General features: G+C 43.9%; 1 long non-coding RNA gene across 1 annotated transcript; it reads left to right on the forward strand.

Moving 5' to 3' along the window:
* The first annotated feature begins 1,151 nt into the window (after positions 1-1,151).
* On the forward strand, positions 1,152-7,214 carry LOC131408149 (uncharacterized). The gene is made up of 3 exons (XR_009220701.1): positions 1,152-1,212; positions 3,416-3,464; positions 7,153-7,214. It is a non-coding gene; the product is annotated as an uncharacterized LOC131408149 (long non-coding RNA).
* Positions 7,215-18,545: the final 11,331 nt, after the last annotated feature.

Below are 18,545 nucleotides of genomic sequence, written 5' to 3' on the forward strand. Positions count from 1 at the left end.
AGGCTGAACCGCAGTCCTGCGCTAGGGACCATCAAACCCAAGCCCTGGTTTTGCAGAAGAGGCTGAAGCACTTACCCGAGACTGCGTGGTGGCAGAGCAAGGAGTGCAACCCAGGTCTCCTGCGCTCTCCCCCAGGCCCCTGCGCAGGAACCTGTGGCCTCGAAGCCCAGGCCAGGCAAGTGGAGGGTTGCATTCCTCTACCCCAGACTCAGCTCACACGCAACGCTGCTCATGGGGAGAGTGTCTAATTCTTTAGGGATCTCAAGCCAGGAAAGTACCTCCATTCTGAGAATTACAGCTCTTACCCTGCTCTTTATCCTAGTAACTAAATATCTACCACTTATTTGCAAACATAATATGTCACATAACATATTATAAAGGATACAAAGAAATAGTTATGAAAAGCTTCCTATCGGGTGTGCAAGATGTCACTATTATTTTCCTTAAATCAATCTAATTCTGACTTCACGTCCTCACGCTGTCAGGCTTGTGAGAAAGATAACCATCTGCCTCCCTCTCTCTGATCCACAGCGTGTGTGGAAGTCCAGAGGTCTGATGCACCACCAAGGCCCCGCCTTACTGTCATTATTTATTTATTTAACAAATATTTAAATTTTTAAATTTTTTTATTATTTTTTTGTGAGGAAGATTAGCCCTGAGCTAACATCCAATGCCAATCCTCCTCTTTTTGCTGAGGAAGATTGGCCCTGGGCTAACATCCGTGCCCATCTTCCTCTACTTTCTATGTGGGACACCTGCCACAGCATGGCTTGACAAGAGATGAGTTGGTCTGCCCGGGATCCGAACATGCGAACTCCGGACAACCGAAGTGGAGCACACGCCCTTAACTGCTATGCCACCGGGCTGGCCCCTTAACAAATATTTATTGAAGACCTACCACGTGCCAGCCCTGTTCCAGGAGCTGAGAAGTAGGGTGAACAGAAGAGGCCAAACCGCTGCCCTGCGTTCCAGGCTGAGCAGGCACTTTTGCCCCTCGCCCAGGCCTTGGCCAGGATCAGCCTCCCTGGGAGCACATGCAGCCCCTTGCTACGGATGCTGTCATTTGGATGCTGCCGGGAAGTGGGGGGCAGAGCCCGATCGGATGATCCTGCACTCTTTCCTGATGGGGAATCTCTTCTCCTAGCTGCTCACTTCTCAAAGGCACCCTCCCCAGGCTATCCCTCTTCAGAACACCCCTCCTGGTCACCCAAGGTGCAAGACTTCTCTTTAAGATGATAAGCACTATGTTTATTTCTTGTTATAACATACATATATCAGAATACTCAGAACAAAAATATTTTGTATTTAATTCAATCAAATTTTTAAAAATTGTGGTAAAATACACATAACATAAAATTTAACATTTTAACCATTTAAGTGTTCAGTGGCATTGAGTACCAAGGTGCAAAACTTTTACCAAGAGAGGCTGCATCCAATTTTTTGCCCTGCCCAAATTTTCCAGGCAAAGCATTACAAAGCCAGGAAGTCTGTTTGAAATGAAGGGAAAGGGAACCAATTTAATGTTTCAGTCAACCAACCTGCCACATGAGCACCGTAACTGTCAGACCAGGTAACAGTGCTGACTTGTCCATGCTGAACTTTTTATACCAAATTCCCACTCGATACATTTGGTAAACACATATGTGTAAGTATGTGTAAGTGTGTCCCACAGCTGGGCCTCAGGAGACCCCTGAAGGCTCTTCCTGATCTCGTGAGTGGTCCTCAGCCCTGCATCACACAACCTGATGCCACTTGGTCTCCCTGTCAGCTATCGGGGAAAGTCCCTGACAAACCCAGGCTGATCAAGGCCTGTGGATTATTTGGGGGTATCTAATTGTACCTGGGGACACTGGAGACTAAGAAGCCTCTGAGACACAGAGGAATGGACCTGTGAGGATGGAACTGCATTCACTGTGACAGGACACGACTCTTGGATGGAGGAATAGTTTTGTCCTTCGCCCTCATAAGGACAGTCCTGTGATTTTCACATGTTCATCCAGCAATTTTAAAAAAAGTATTTTTAAGTCCCCTCTCCCTCAGCAGTTGTATCTTCTGCAGAGGATATAAACTATGACTGCTGTGCCCACGACTGATTTCTGACTTCCCTCCAAGTTCTGCTTTCATACATCCAGCTTCCTGCTGGGTACTTCCACCAGGATGTACTCATGGAATCTGAAATCCAGTGTGTATACAACCAAAGTTATCATCTTTTCCCCAAACCAAGCCCTCTTCCTGGTGTTTCTGTTTCTATTGATGCTATTATTCTCCCTGTCATTCATGATTACCATTTTCAATATAGCGGGTCTTTCCTCTCCCTTGTTCCCCATCTCTGGGTGATCAGAACATTCTACAGACTCAAGCTCCATGAGACGTGTCAATGTACTCCTTCCTTTCCAGTCCCTGCTAGTCCTCTGTTCTGGCCCTCCTGAGCTCTTGCCTGGACTGTTGCAGTAGCCTCTGAGTTGGTTCTCTGCATTGATGTCTGGTCTCTCCCACTATGGTCTAGATCAATGTTCAATCATGTAATAGAGGGTGAGGACTGCATTTTGTCCATTTTTGTATCTCAGTGTCTAACGTGGTATCTGGTACATAGTGGGTACTCAGTAAAGACTAGATTAAATTTATGTTATTTTTCTACTGGAAAATGTCCAATGGTTTTCCACTCCTTCCTGAATGAAGTTCCCATCTGGCATGCAGAGCTCTCCACGATAAGGTTTCCACTTAACTTTCTGTTCCTACTTCCCATTAGTGGCCTATATGCTGGCAAAACAGAACTACCTGCTTTCCTGCAAACATGCTCTATACTCATGTACCTCACTACATTTGCTGGCACTTCCTCTTCCATTTGGAATGCACATCTATTAAAATTCTAGTTATTCTTCTTTATTTTTTCTGTATTTAAAATTTTTTAATTAAATACATTACTATAATTTCAAAATGAAATATTAATATTTAAATATAAATGTATTACTTTTACAATAAAAACACTTTCATAATTTTAGATTTAGTATGTTTGAAATATTTCATGATAAAATTTATTCGAATACCCCCCATCTGGACTATTGTGCAGACATTTAAAATTATAGTTATGGGTCTTGGTTATATTATTATACTATTCTTTTTACATTTTTTATGTTTGAGATTTTAACAATAAATTTTTTAAAAAATATATGGTTACCAAATCTATATAAGAACATAAAAACGTTGATAATGTTAGGTGAAAAAAACATGCAGTAATTGTTAGTGATTCTCACTTATATTTCCAGTCCTTCCTAAGCACTTCCTTGGAGTTAAGTGTGGCCCTGTGACTTGCTTTGGTCAATTAAAAGTGAATGGAAATTATGTGTGTTGCTTCCAGATGGAAGTCTTTAACAGCCAGAGTATTATTCACTGTTTTTTCTTTCCCTTGTTACAGGACTGAAGATGTTCCAGATAGTCAAAGCTCCATCAGCCTGAGTCCCTGAGTAAGTACGACATGGCGCAGAGGCCCTGTGGACCTGAGATGGGCATGTAACACAAATGGGAAATCAACCTTTGTTCTTCTAAGCCACTGAGGTTTGGGGGTCATTTGTTGCTGCAGCATAAAGTAACCCATTCTGACTGATACAAAGTAGTAGGTAGCTTCTGGCAGTATAAATAAGTAGATACTGAAGGCCTTCCAACTACAAAAGAACTGGATCACTTTTTAAACGCATGGCTGGGCTTGTAAGTAGTAAAAGAATTGTCTAGGGACAGCCCTTCTCCCAAAAAGTCTGCTGAAACCACAACTGGGAGCCAAGAGTGCTAAGAAAATAATAAAATTGGGTTGTCCTAAGGGCCAGTGCCATTAGTAGCCCTGTATGAAGCTCTACAGCTTCAGAAGGTGGGGAAGCCAAGATTCTGAGACTTCTGCATTAGGCCAGGACACCCCAAAAGGGGTAAAGGGTCTCAGGTTGGTATTTTCCCTCTGCCTCCTAACAGAAGCAGATACAAATGTACACATTAGGGAAGACATTAATCCAAGATCACCAAGCACAGAAGGAGGCAAGCCACTGAGAGAGAGAGTCAGTGGAAAAACAAACATCCAATTTAGACCTAAAGAATTTTGGATATTGGAATTCTCAGATATACAATATATTTTTTTATTTACAAAAGTGCATAGAGCAATTATTAAGTGCTAGGTAATGTAAAGATTTTTTCAAACTTTAACTTATTTAATTCTCATAACAACTCTATGAAGCAAGCACTATAATTATTACCATTTTATAAATGAAAAAGCTGAGCCACAGAGAGATTAAGTGGTTTGTCCAGGTCTACACTTCTTACACGGTGGAGCTACAGTTTTGGTTGTAGACTCTCTGCTCTTCACCACCACATTTTGCTGCCTTTCAAATGTGGCTACATGTGAGGCATTTAAAGAAATAAGGAGTGGGGTACCAAAGACAAGCAAGTAACAAAGGACCCTCAGGAATAACCATATAGATTTGGAAAAGAATGAAAAAGAACTCCTAAAATGAAAATAAAGTGGTTGGAAGTGAACATTTAATGAACATGTTAAATATCTGAAGAGATAATTAGTGAATTGAAGAAATATCTGAAGAAAATATTCAGAATGTATCACAGGAAAAAAAGGAAATGGAAAATATGAAAGAGAAGGTTAGATATGGAAGATAGAATGAGAAATTCTAATATCCATTTAATTGGAGTTTTAGAAGCAGAGGATAGAGAGAATGGAAGAGACATAATATTTGAAGCAATAGTAGCTGAGAATTTTTCAGAACTGCTGAAAAGACATAAGTCCACAGATTTAGGAAATACAACATATCTCTAGCAGGATAAATTAAAAGGAAGTTTATGCCTTAGACATGTTATAGGAAAACTAGAAAACACCAAAGACAATGAGAAAATCTTAAGAGCAGCCTGAGAGAGAAGAAAGGTAACCTGGCAATTAGACTCTCAGCAGATTTATCAAGGGCAACAGTGGATGCAAGGAGACAGCAGAATAACTATTCAAACTGTTGGCAAGAAGTAACTGTCTGTTGCATATCCAGAAAAGCTATAGTTCACGCGTGAGAGTAAAATAAAGACATTTTCAGATAATCAAAAACTAGCAGACCTTTTCTAAAGGAACTCACACCTGTCCTTCAAGATCATCTCAAATGCCATTTCTTCAATGGAACTCTGACCTTTGAATCTCAGTAGCATTCTGTCTGGGCCTTTCTCACGACACTTCTCAAATTCAGATGTAGACTGAAGTTATATGTGCTTCTTCTTAAGGCCCTCCCACTTCCACCAGTGTTCTCACCCTCTCTCATTAAAGGCCCCAGCAGCACGTTGGTGTCTAACTCACCTCAACTTTTTGTATGGTTCCTATCGTGATAATTGCATGTAGTAGGTGCTTAATAAGTATTTGTTGAAGCCTACTGGTCAGTCTTCTTCCATGTGTTTCATAAACCATCAGTTCCAAAAGATGCTCCCTTCAAAAGGAGTTTTATGGTCAAACTCTCTTCAGAAATGCTACAAATCGTACTGTATCTTTCTCTTGGAGAGCAACAGTTTAATTTGTTTAACTCAGCATTTTCCAAAATTCTTTGACCACAGAACAACTCCTTCCATCCTTTACTCCATGTTTATCTCAAGAGGCTGGTCTTTCTAGGAAATCATTTTAGAAAAATATTACTGAAGTGATGACTTATTTGAGCGTCCAGGCCCTGGAGTCAACTCCTTGATCCCAATTCTATTAATAGCTAACCACGTAATTAGTTTTCAGTCATTTATCCTCAGGTTCCTTATTTGTGACATCATAAGCAGGCAGCCCCTTCTAACTCTCAAGTTCTATGAATTCAAGAGCATTTCCTCTTACAGTCAATCAGTCAGTCATCCCACACATAGTAAATTCCCACCACACGGCAGTGAGCAAAATGCTGGGCAAATCACGGTGAGCAAAGCATAGTCACAGCTTTCAGGTAGCTACCAAGTGAGAATGATTTTCTAGAGCTCATTATTAGAACATTGTTGTTTGATTTCCAGAGTCAAACTTCTTCTAGTTAAAAATTGGGAATTTACAGTGTCATTTATTGTGTGTATCAGGTTGTGGAATAAATCTTTAAAATCTAAGCGTATGGCCTATATAGGTTTATGATTCTATTTCACATAACAATTCCATTGTTAGAATCCAGATATAACATGATCACTTAGGTGTATCTAGTTTTTAAATTTTCATCTTTAACTTTCTTCGTGAAGGTTCAGTCCTCTGTAGTTTAAAGAGCAGATTCTAACAATGTGGCGTCAGCTGAGCCCTGCTGTGCATAAAGGCTGTTCTAAGCACTTTACACACATTGTCTCATGTCATCCTTACAACAACCATAAGAGCCAAGTGCTAATACTATGCCCATTTTATGAGGCTAAGAACCTGCCCAGAGTCACTCAGCTAGTAAAGCTGGGCTTTGACCCCTGGTGGTGTGGATCCCAAATCCATGCTCTGACCGCCAGTACTACTCTTAATAGTCAAGTATTGTCTGGTAGGTTTTCTGCTGGAAATTTAAGGGTTAACTTCTCTGAGGCGCTGAACAATCATATGGGAATTTTAAATGTCTGATTGCAGCCAGGTAGTGTCCTGAGGAGGTAATGAAAAATTAAAAACTTTTTTTTTTGGCTGAGTACTAATCTTTGTGGTTATAGATGTATCCATGTGCCAGAGAATACTGCACTTTAGATAATAAGTTAACATAAAATTGGGGGTACCGTTTTAAAGCTGACAGCTCTGTATGTCTGATATGTTTTCTAAAAGTAATTTTAAGATAAGACTTTACCCTCAAATGTGAAATGGGTTCTTTAAAGATTTCCAACACCACACAGTATTTATGTAATTGTATCATTATATGGGGAAAAACTATAGTGCTAGGAGGAGAGGAGTGTTTTAATCATAAAATACTCTATTGTCAGAAAAGAAACAAAATATAAGCAAAGAAATGTGAACCACACCATGTCAGGGAGAATTCTTGGCATTTATTTTTAGAAGCCATTTTGCATGGACGTGAATAAAATATAAACACAGTACTTTATCTAGGATATGACAAGAAACTTCAAGATTGTAATGTGCATTAAGATAACATTCCAAACCTATCCTTTCAAGTTTTCAGCCAAGAATTTGTTTTTATAATTTCTTTGCAGTTGGCAAACAGCTCAACTCTACTTGCGATATCAGTATTTGTGCTTCTGGTCCCAGTCCCACTGTAACTATGGACTTGCTGTGTGACCTTCACTGAATCCCTCCCATCCACCCCAACCCAACTCAGGAGCCGGGTCTCGGGCCCCTTCCAGCTTTAAAATTCTGTAGTTCTAGCCTAAGGATCAGGACATATCAGGACATGAAAAGTGCTTGCTAGAGGGATTGGATTTTTAAAACTTGGGCTCCTGAAGGATTTTTAAATGATGACTCTAAGAGCCAGCTGTAAAGAGAATGTAAACGCGGGGCCAGCACCTCCTGTGGCTCAGAGACTCCGGACTCCCCGCCATGAACGGGCTGAGGGATTCCAGGCACAAGAAGCGGGATCACACGGCTGGGGTCCACGAGACCACCCTGACCGCCGTCCTGAGCCGCAGGGGTGTGCGCCCCGGACACACCGCCCAGACGCCCCCACCCCCGGACACACCGCCCAGACCCCCCCACCCCCGGACACACCGCCCAGACGCCCCCAGCCCCGGACACACCGCCCAGACCCCCCCAGCCCCGGACACACCGCCCAGACGCCCCCAGCCCCGGACACACCGCCCGGACCCCCCCAGCCCCGGATACACCGCCCGGACCCCCCCAGCCCCGGACACACCGCCCGGACCCCCCGGGACACACGGCCCAGACACCCTCACGGAAGTGCTTGTGCCCCGGCTGCCGGCGGTTCTTCGGGGGACCCTCTCTGCAGAGGGCCTGTGGCTGGAGAGGGCCACCTGCCCCTGAGGCTGCAGATTCGTGGAGGCCCCGGCGGTCCGGCTCTGAGGATCCTGACGGTGCCAGAGCTCAGGGGACGGGCTGAGCCCGGCATGCAGCGTCTCCACAGACCCCCCCCAGGGCACTCTCAGGGGCTCCGGGCATCAAGACCCGCCTCGGAGAGGCACAGACGTGAGCCGAACTGGGGCTTTGCTACCTCTAACGCTGGGTCCAGGAGTAAATTTCCTCTTCAGTAAAATGCGAATAATAATAACACCTTGCAGAATTGTTTATTATGAGGAAATGAATCCAAAGCACATAGTAAATGATTCGTAGGGATAATTTAACATTTATCAAGCACTTATTATGAGTCAGGTGCTATTTTTTGTACTTTCCCACACAAGAACTCTATGAGGAAGATAATACCCCTATTTTACAGATGAGAAAGCTGAGGAACAGAGACGTTAAATAACTTCTCCAACCTCACACAGCTAATAACACGGTCAAGAATTCAAACCCAGGCAGCAGGATTGCAGAACCAGCATTCTTAGCTAAAACGGTGCTGCCTCCCATTGATGAAGGCAAATTTTTAAAATATTTGGAGATGATAAACAGAAGCCCAATAATGTCATCTGATTCCAGAAGTACCTTTAAAATGAGGCAATTATAAAAGAAAAATTTTACAAAGAATTTCCGTACTCTTATTGTTTATATTTTTGCTTTGCTATAGATTATGCTTATTTTTGCTTCAGATCAACCCTTTTTCATCAAGAGAGTGAATGAAACAGTTGGAGGGGAGGGGCTCTAATCTGATGTGACAGTGGGTGCTCCATGAGATAATTTGTTTTGTTGTTTCTATTTTATTGAAACATGTACTAAGTACAAAGTCACAGACTAAATAAAACAGTGACATGTTTCATATTAGGTAGTAATTTTGTATACTAATAGGGTTTAGGTTATACCATATTTCCTACAATTTTAAATGTCTCCCTCCCCGGGGTCACTGGAGAGTCGATCCATCATAACGGGAAGAGGGACAGCGACAACGGCCCTGCTGGCCCTGGTCCATGGTTTACGCAGGGCTCAGTTCAGATGGGTTATCTGTTAGCACCGACGGGAGGTGTTAGTTTCACATGTCGCTTCCAATCTGAATGGATTTATACCATAATTTTTATCTCTGGGTAATGTGGTGACAACGCTTGTTCAGAACCCTGTTATCCTTTAAGGTCAGGGAAGTCTCTTTTACTCTTTAAGGCACAAGTCTGTTAAAGTTTTTATGATTTGCAAACAAAGTGGTTTTTCACCTTCTGCTATTTGATAATGAAGGTATAAGAGAATTCCTTCTACACCAAATAAATTAAACATCTAAATAATTTACAGCCCCAGGTAGTTTGCCAGACTAATATAACTGAATAAAGTCAACAGATTAAACGTTCCCCTGGCAATCGGCAAGGGTATGAGATACAGCACCTGGGCCACCCCATCGGGTCTCATTATTAAATCACAGCCAGAGCTTGGAATCCAGGGTCCCCAGGTCAGAGTTGAATCTTGAGGACGGAGCTTCTGTCCTCCCAGGTGTTATTCCCATGATCTTCGGGAGTGGAAACCTCTCAGAACAATGGAGAAAGAGAGAGAAAGAGAGGGGAGAGGGAGAGAAGGAGAGAGGGAGGAGTGGGGGAGAGTCTGCATGTTTCCAAGAGGGAAGACTCCAGTTACTTATATGTCGCTAAATTGGGAATTCATCAACACAATAGTGTATATTTGCACAGTCTCAGAGCAAAAGTTAAAAAGAGTTTGGGAATATCCTATTTATCACTGTCAAGGTCAGAACAAGAACTAGCTAGATAAACAGACAGTGCTTCCCTCTAGCTAATTCCCGGGTTGGACCACCTCCTGCCTTTGCCAAGAGAAGGAAGGTTTGGTCTGCAGAGCTGACGGCACAACGAGAAGCATCAGAGTGCAGGATCCAGGAGTTATGGGTACTGTCTAGTCTACTTCTTGGGAAAGTTTTACGTCCCATCTCACCTTTAACAAATGGAATTTATCAATCAAAATATGGTTTTAAATCTGCTCATTTAATGATGGGAGGGTTCAGATGATCAGTGGAAAGTCGTGGTGGGGAGCAGCAAATATGTGTTTAGTCAGTGGAAATCCCATTTTTAAATCATATTCATTGCACCCAGTAGACAAAAAGGGTCCTATTAAAAAAATAAATACCTCTCTCACCCCTCTAAAGGTCTCATGGGAACTTAAGTGCCGTAAAGACGTATGAAAGGCAGAACCACGCTCGTGCTTCTCAAGCGCTGTTGGCACAACTTCTCTGGAGAAGAATGGGAGGGTAAAAGGAAACCATTCCGGGTGTATTGTGTACTCACACCTCCAGTAATTACGGGGCTTCTGGTCCCTGACAGTCCCTTTGGGAGGGGCGAGAACTGGAGGGAGAATGGATTAGGGTGGTGGGGTGGTGATTTAGAGTGCCTGACCCGGGCCGGCCCCTTGGCTTAGCGGTTAAGTGCGCGCGCGCTCCGCTGCTGGTGGCCCAGGTTCGGATCCCGGGCGTGCACCGACGCACCGCTTCTCCGGCCATGCTGAGGCCGCGTCCCACATACAGCAACTAGAAGGATGTGCAGCTATGACATACAACTATCTACTGGGGCTTTGGGGGAAAAATAAATAAATAGAGTGCCTGACCCATGAAGACTCTGAATTTAAGGTAAAACCATTAATTGGGTTCATTGCTGAATTCTCACAGGGCACACTAACCCTTCGTTTTCGTTTAGGAAGAAGGGGTGGAAGAGAAGCTTCCCAGGCCTGGTTTATGCACATGGCCTTGAACACATCCACAGATGTATTGTTGTCTTGTTGAGTCTGCGGCCAGGAAGGCAGAAATCACGGCAGAGGGCAGGTGTGAACGTGCCCTGCTTCAGAGCCAGCGCTCTTTGAAGATGGAAAGTCAAGGACCCTGGTGCCTTCCAGGAAACAAGGACATAATTATCACAACACCCAACTGGCCAGTGACCTTCATTCCTCAGGCCTGCCCTACTCCCTCCGCTGGCACCAGCCCAGGTCCCCACAGCCTGAGCTCTGTGTCCAGACTGCTCAGATCCAGGAGCAGCCCCCTCGCACATCCTTTGAAAGGGTTCTTAATCTGTTTCTACTATGCTGCTCTTGTGACATAAATCCGCCAGCCCAGGGGCCTCTGAACCCCCACGGAGGGAGGCCCGTTCAGGCCAAGTGAAGTCTGAGCAGTGAGGATGAGGAATTTATGCTTCCTCTCACCTGTGGGTCTGTCTGTGGCCCCCACTCCAGTCTGTTGTAGAAGGTTGGAACCTAACTTCCAGCTCCTTGCCAAGTCTGCCATCATCACCTCAGTCACAGAAGCTGACTTCTCAAGGCCACTGAAAGCTAACAGTGACTCTCAACTTCATTATTATGTTTGAAATGTTGAAAGCAGAAGCCTAATAAAATGAGTTCAGAAAAACAAAAAGAGCTATAAATTATTGTTTGAAAGGAGCGGCTAAAGAACTCATCTACTCAAAATACCTAGGGGCCATTTCTCAATTACAGCGATTGTCCGCCATTTGATTTCCTTCCTTTCGCTGTGCAAAAGCCTTGGCCATGTTCTCTTAGCACAGGTTCTCTTCTGCTTCCGAGTCAGGTGTCCAGAGTCAAGAGTTACGAACAGCCCCTGCACAACTCCTTCATGCGCGCGCATACACACATGCGCACACACACACGCCCGCAGGGTCCACTGAATTGTACTAATTCTTTTTGACCACAAGGAATTGATCCTACATTATCACCAATCAATACTCATTGCAAATTTACATTTTATTTATTTTAGGATAAGAGTAAAATTCTTTCTTCAACTTCATGAAGACTACCTGTGCTAGACTGATATGTTTCATGGAAAAACACCAGCAGCATTATTCCCTGTAAAATCAGAAGCAAATGAGGGACATCTTATCACTGCTGTTATTATACAAGGTCCTAGAAGTTCCAGACCAGGGGTTCTCATTGGGGTTAATTTTGCCTCCCAGGGGACACTTGGCAGTGTCTCAAGCCATGTTTGATTGTCACAACTTTGGGGATGGGAGCACCATTAGTATCTAGTAGTAGAGGCCAGGGATGCTGCTAAACACCCTACAATGATGAGAAAGAATTATCCACCCCAAAATGTCAATAGTGCTGAGGTTGAGAAACCTGTTCATAAGACACAACAAAACGTGAAACATAAATAGAGAAATAAAGTTTAGAAAATAACTAATTTTCGTGGTTATTAATTGCAATAACGTGTATTACCTAAAAAAATAAACATCATTAAAATTCATAAAATAGTAAATAATGTAGCTGGATAAAATGTTTTTAGTTATGTGAGAGACTAAGAGTATTGAAATTTTCCTATGGGTTTATTTATCTATTCTACAAAAATTTTCTGACAACAAAAGGATTAGTTTTATAAAAGAAACCTTAGGAGGTATAAGAAGAAGACTTTTGCATTTCAAAACTATGGAAACAACTAAGAAACTTTAATAACCTAGCCTGCAACACTGTAATACAAAACATCATAGGAGACCCAAGTAGACATAGCTTCAAACCACAAATTGGACTTGAGGACCTTTTTAAAAAATTGTTTAAAGCAGCAAAAAATTATCGGGGCAATGAACACACACACGTAAACACCGCTTTAATGGATAAAAACTTCCCCAGTGTTTGTTAATGAGGCTAGTATTCAAATGCACTTCCCCAGTGTTTGTTAATGAGGCTAGTATTCAAATGCATCCTTGGAAATCAAGATAGTCTATAACAATAGATCATTATGATCCAGTAGATCATTACCTAAGAAGATAAAGTATATGTAAGCTTCTTGCGTTGTATTGATCTTTCCATCTCCATAATTGACACATATCAGGAACCCAATTAATGTATGTGAATTAATGAAATAAAGAAAAATGTTAACAGTGAGAGATGATCTTTGAACTCACTAGCCAAAAGTTGGGTTACAACTCTGGCAGTTGTGACTCAGCTTCTAAGAACCACATCTGAAAGGCTGAATGAATAGTAGGATTTTAATAGGAGGCTTTGCCTCGAGCTGCAACTATAAAATGAACCGGCTGAAGATAGAGTGAACAGGTATCAGCCAGCACTGTTTTACTAAGAATAGTAAACTCGAGTTTTAAATGTTGAAGACTTGAAAGAATCTATAAATTCAAAATTTATATTAAAGAGAACAATGAACCACTGGAATACATCTCCTGGTGAACTTGTCTGAGACTTTCTGGACCGTGAACCTGTCCCATTTGCACCCATTTGCACATAAACCAAGTGTATCAATGATTTCCTTGTTCTTTCCTTCATTTTCGTGATAAGCCTCCAAAACTTGCAGGGAAGGGAGGGAGGAAAGAAGCAAAGGAAGGCCACATGAAAAGTAGCAATCAGGAAACTATCAAAAGCCTTCACTTTCTCCCTCCATCCAGTCTCACAGGCTGTCCCCAGAACCCTTGGTCCTGAATGTTCAATAGCATCTATTCCACAGTCTCAAGGGGCTGAAAACCTACAATCCAGTTTAACAGAAGTTTGTCCAAAATTCTGTCCTGGGACAGGTTCACGGTCCAGAAAGTCTCAGACAAGTTCACCAGGGGATGTATTCCAGTGGTTCATTGTTCTCTTCAATATAAATTTTGAAGCTTAGGGACAAGAAAAATAATAGTTACTGTTCACTGAGCACTTGTGATGTGCCAGGCAGCTTCCTAAAGAACTCTCTACATTTTCTTGACTAACCCTCATGAGAGCCCTCATCTCCAGATGAGGAGACAGATGCGATGGAGGTAACACACGAGGGCCACACATGAACTGGCAGAGCCGGGATAGGGATCCACATCTGTCAACCTCCAAACCCAGTCTCATAAGGACCACGCTGCAGATGTCAACACAGCCCCACATTTCTCTTGCTAACCCACTCTTCATAGACGAGTCTAAAATCTTCAAGTCAGCAAGTGGGAAAATATTAGCACATGGAAGAGAGAAGGAACATAAAAGAAGGACATGAAACAGTCCTTGGCTAGAGGACAAGCCATTTTCTTGGAGAGATGTGATAGGATATAGGCAGCGAACAATACCGACTGTCCAGAGTGCCGAAGGAATGTTCAACCACGTGTTAAATGGATGGTGAAGCCAATGAACACAGGGATGACCAGGAAGCAGAAAGATGAGACACCAGGTGGCATTATTAGGGAAAGCCTCATCGCAGAGCCGAGTCTTGACAGGAGTCTCACAGGATCTGGACAGATAGAGGAAGAAGCACAGGTTGTTCAGGTCAGTCCCTGGCCCCCTGGGCTGCTAGACCGATGGTGGCCAGGCATGCATCTGTCCAGGCTGCAGGGCATGGAGCAGAGCTTGGCCAAGAAAGAGCAGCCAGTGACACCAAAACCACAAGCCAGGAGGACCACCTCAAGGTGTCAGTATGGAAGCACTGGGCCAAAGACAGGATGCAGGAACAAGACGAAAGGCAGGAACTAGGGAGATCAGTCCAGAGCCAAAGAGTTAGGGAGGGGGCAGAAACGAAACCTGGAGAGCTTTCCCAAGCCGCTTCGTCCCACAGGCAGACACTCCTCCTGGGACGTGCAGCCCCAGCTCTGAGTGGGGAGCTCCTCGTGAAGGATGTGAGGAAGGCTGGGCAGGGAAATATGTGTGAACAAGGTCTGGGGAAAAAGACAGGGCCAGTCCAGAATGGAGGTGCATGCTCAGGGAGCAGTGTCAACTGGGTAGATAAGATGAGGCCAGCTGGGTGACCAGAGGACGGTGGGCAGTAGCCAGCTCATCAGGACACATAAACAGGTCTAGAGTTTGCTGAACAAGTCAACATTCACGTGATCAATACGACTGTTTGAGACTTAAGTCATATTTCTTCTTCTGTCACCTGCCGAGATGTGAATCTCAGCTCTGCCACTTACCAGCTGTATGACCTTGGGAAAATTAGTTAACCTCTCTGTGCCTCAGTGTCCTCATCTGTAAAATGAGCATAATAGCATCTACCTTCTAAGAGAGCTGTGCGGATTGAACAGGTTACTGTGTGTCACGTGCACAGCACGAGCCTGACGTGCCGTGTGACGGACAAGTCTGCTGCCTGTCACTCCTTCTCCTTGTCACCATTGCAGACTGAAGACTCACAACTGGGGGAAGGGAGTAGGAGAGGGAGAGGGTCTCACATAGCAGCTCCTTCTCCTAAGCACCTGAATTATTTTAAACGCCTCTCTTGAATGCTGTGCAGCTCCTGAGTATCCTTCCTGTGTTCTCCAGAACGGCACAGAGAAACCTGTCAAGTCTGTTGTCAAGTCTGCGCTTTATAAACTCTTCGGATTCCAGTGTCCCTCCCTGGCCTCTTTTCCCGTCAGCAGTGTCCTGGGCTGATGTCTAAGTGAGTAAGTCCCTTTCTTAAGTTCCAACAATTGTAAGTGCTAGCTCAGAGTCCATCTGCCATTCTTTCCCTGTATTATCTCCATGCATTATTTCAGCAACCTTGGTAAGAACAATGATGAAGGAAAGGAATAAAAAAAGGATGAAAGGTAAAGAAGAGAAGGAAGGAGAAGTGAAATAAAGTGAGAGAAAGAATTTCCTTGTACTTGGCTGTCACTTTTCTAGCATCTTAAAAATCTCTTTGCCATTGCTAGAATCAGGAGAAGGCAAAGGGAATAGATGTTCATTGACATCTGCTGTAAGCCAAGCACAGTCGCATGTATTTCACACAGAGAGGTTGAGTGTCTCACCCAGCTATTAAGTGGGAGAGCCCAGCTTTAGATCCAGGTGTAGGTTTAATTCGATGCATTAAGTATTGGTGGAGCAGCTCTCTAGCCCAGGCACTGTTTTAGGAACTAGGGATTCCACAGCAGATGAAACAGACAAAACTCCGCTCCCTCCAGGAGCTGACGGGCTGGTGGGGAGACAGACGACAAACCAGATAAGTAAGTAAGACATGAAGTGTGTTAGACAGCAGTGAGCATTTAGGAGAAGAAAATAAAATAGGAGAGGAGGATAGGATGGGATGGGGAGGTGCGACTTTAGAAAGGACAGGTCAGGGACGGTGTCGCTGAGGAGGCGACACCGGAGCAAAGGTCTGAAGAAAGCAGGAGCGCCGGCAGGCTGCCTCTGGGGAGAGGACCCTCCAGGCAGAAGGAAGGGCAAGACCAGAGGCTCTGACGCAGATGCGTGTGCTCCCCCGTGTGCAGAAGTGGGGTGAATGAGGAGCAGAGCCAGGGACAGGCAGTTGTGGGGCCAGAGCACCGTCGTCTCACGAAGCCCCAGGAAGGACCCTTTCAGGGAAACGAGAAGCAGCTTGAGGGTCTGACGTGATCTGACTCGGATACCTGAACAGGCTCTTCTGCCTGCCGTGCTGGAGACAGACTGAAGGAGCAGAGATACAACGAGAGAGAACAGTGGAGAGGATATTGATGGTCAGGTAAGAGATGAAGGTTAAGACCCCGGGTGGCAATGAGAGTAGTTAGAAAGGACCAAATTGTCTTGGATATATTTCGAAGGTACAGCCAACAGGATTTCCCAGAAGACTGGACAGGGGTATGAGAAAAGCAAACAAAACAGGAGGCAACAGAGACCCCAAGGTTTTGGCTCCACCTGTGAGAGAATGGAGTTGTCACTAACGGAGGTGAAGAGGCTCAGGACGCCCACTAACATCCAGGCAGGGTGGAGCAATCTGGGCTACAGGGATAAATTGGTCTCAAAGCCCACACTCCAGCTAACATCTTAAGAACTGAGAATCTGGGGATTTGCACCTGATATGGGGGTGGGAGGAATAGCTTTCCAGAAATAACAAGAATGAAAAAACTAAGTCTCAAAACCTAGTTTGAGTTATGACTTTTAAACTCCTGATCCTCCCAATCTTTCCTGACTATCGGGCCCTTTCCCACCGTAACTGCTCCCCCTGCCATCTCAGACACAATCTACATCTGCTCAAGTGGGTTCTGGCGTGCTAGCGACATGGCCGTCACTACCACTGGGAACCAACATACCTTTCACAGTAAACTTTATGTAAACGGTTCTCTGCTTGTTGAGACTCTCCCAGGACCACCGTGAGCTCAGTTGCTCCTTCCACTCTTCAGTCCGTTGGGCTGTTGGCTACCTTGGACATCTTGACCATCTCGAAGTTCTCGAGTTGACAAAGGAAGAAGATCACAGGTCAACTTAATTATTCAATAACCCTGCTACGCGTCAGGAGAGTCATCAGTGTCCTTATCACTTGTGTTTTGTTATCTTGGTTACAAGTCAGGGTGGCTGTGATTTTTTAAGACAGCATATAAAAAGGGAGAGGCAGTTGATCATTGTAGGAACAAAAGGCTGAGCTGGACCTCAGAGCAGGTGTCTCTCCTCAGGGATGTAGGAAGTTTCCTGTGCTCATATCATTACTGGTTATTGCTTACGAGGTGGCTATGAGATTTGGATTCAACAATATTTATTGGTCTCCTACCCAGCAGAAGTTAAATGTTCTTGCTTAAGTTAATCTCATCTAATTCTGTCATCAACACTGAGAGGTGGTATCTTATATTACAGTGAGGGGATATGAGGCTCAGAGAACGTGAGAACCCGACTGAGCCCACACCACCTGTGAGTGGCCAGAGCCAGCATCCGGCACAGGTTTTCAGGGGCTCTGACTCCTATGCCACGCTTTCCACTCATAATATGAGCAAATAATGAAAGATTTAAGTGCAAAACAGATAGTCTCTAAGCCCAGTGTTAGCCGAAGATGACTTGTCTTCTCTTCAGAAAGGAAATATCCGTGTGGGAGAAATTTCACGTTTGAATACGGAGATTATACTCTTAGTTTCCAGGAGAAAGTAGGAAACACTTTATTCAATGCCTATAAGATGTGATACTGGAGACAGGAATTTTCCTTTTTCCATTTGCTCAAGAGAGTGTCCAAATTCACACCCATAAGACACACACAAAATGTGAGAGAGAGAGGGCACTAATAAATGCCTGCTTTGGGTGGGTACGGTGTAAGTGCTTTCCATACGTGGATTCTCTTAATCTCTGCATCCGTCCTGTGAAGCAAATACTCTCATCTCCCCTATTTTGCAGATGAAGAAACGTAGCATCTTTCAGGTCAAGGTTTGTGTACGTCCTCGTGGGAGAGGCAGACTCAAGATTCCAACCAAGTGGGTCCAAAAGACTCCCCATTCCCTCTGCAGCCCAATGCACAACTTTTGAAAACCACATCCCCGTTGAAATGGGGCTCTCAAACTTCATTCATGGCGTGTAACTTGATAGCTTTCAGGCTGAACCCTTGGCGTTCTTGATCCAATCATAAAAGTAAGCATGTTCCGTTGGCTCAGCAATTTCGTTTCTAGGAATTTTCCCTAAGGAAATAATCAGGTGTATGTGTGCAAAGATTAATGTGCAAGTAAGTTCTATACAATGTTAAGTTATTCATCATTAAGTTATTAATATCGTTACTAAGTTATTAGACTCCAATATCTAATAGGAGGTAGGCTAGACCCATATGGTGTGTTCATACTGGCAATGTTATAAGTTATTAAAAATCATGTTGTAGAGGAATATTTCATAACATGGGGACACTCCTGTGATATGTTAAGTGAATACAAGAGGATGCTATCCAAGTTGTGTAATG

The sequence above is a fragment of the Diceros bicornis genome, chromosome 7 (genome assembly GCF_020826845.1).
Source record: "Diceros bicornis minor isolate mBicDic1 chromosome 7, mDicBic1.mat.cur, whole genome shotgun sequence".
NCBI lineage: Eukaryota > Metazoa > Chordata > Mammalia > Perissodactyla > Rhinocerotidae > Diceros > Diceros bicornis.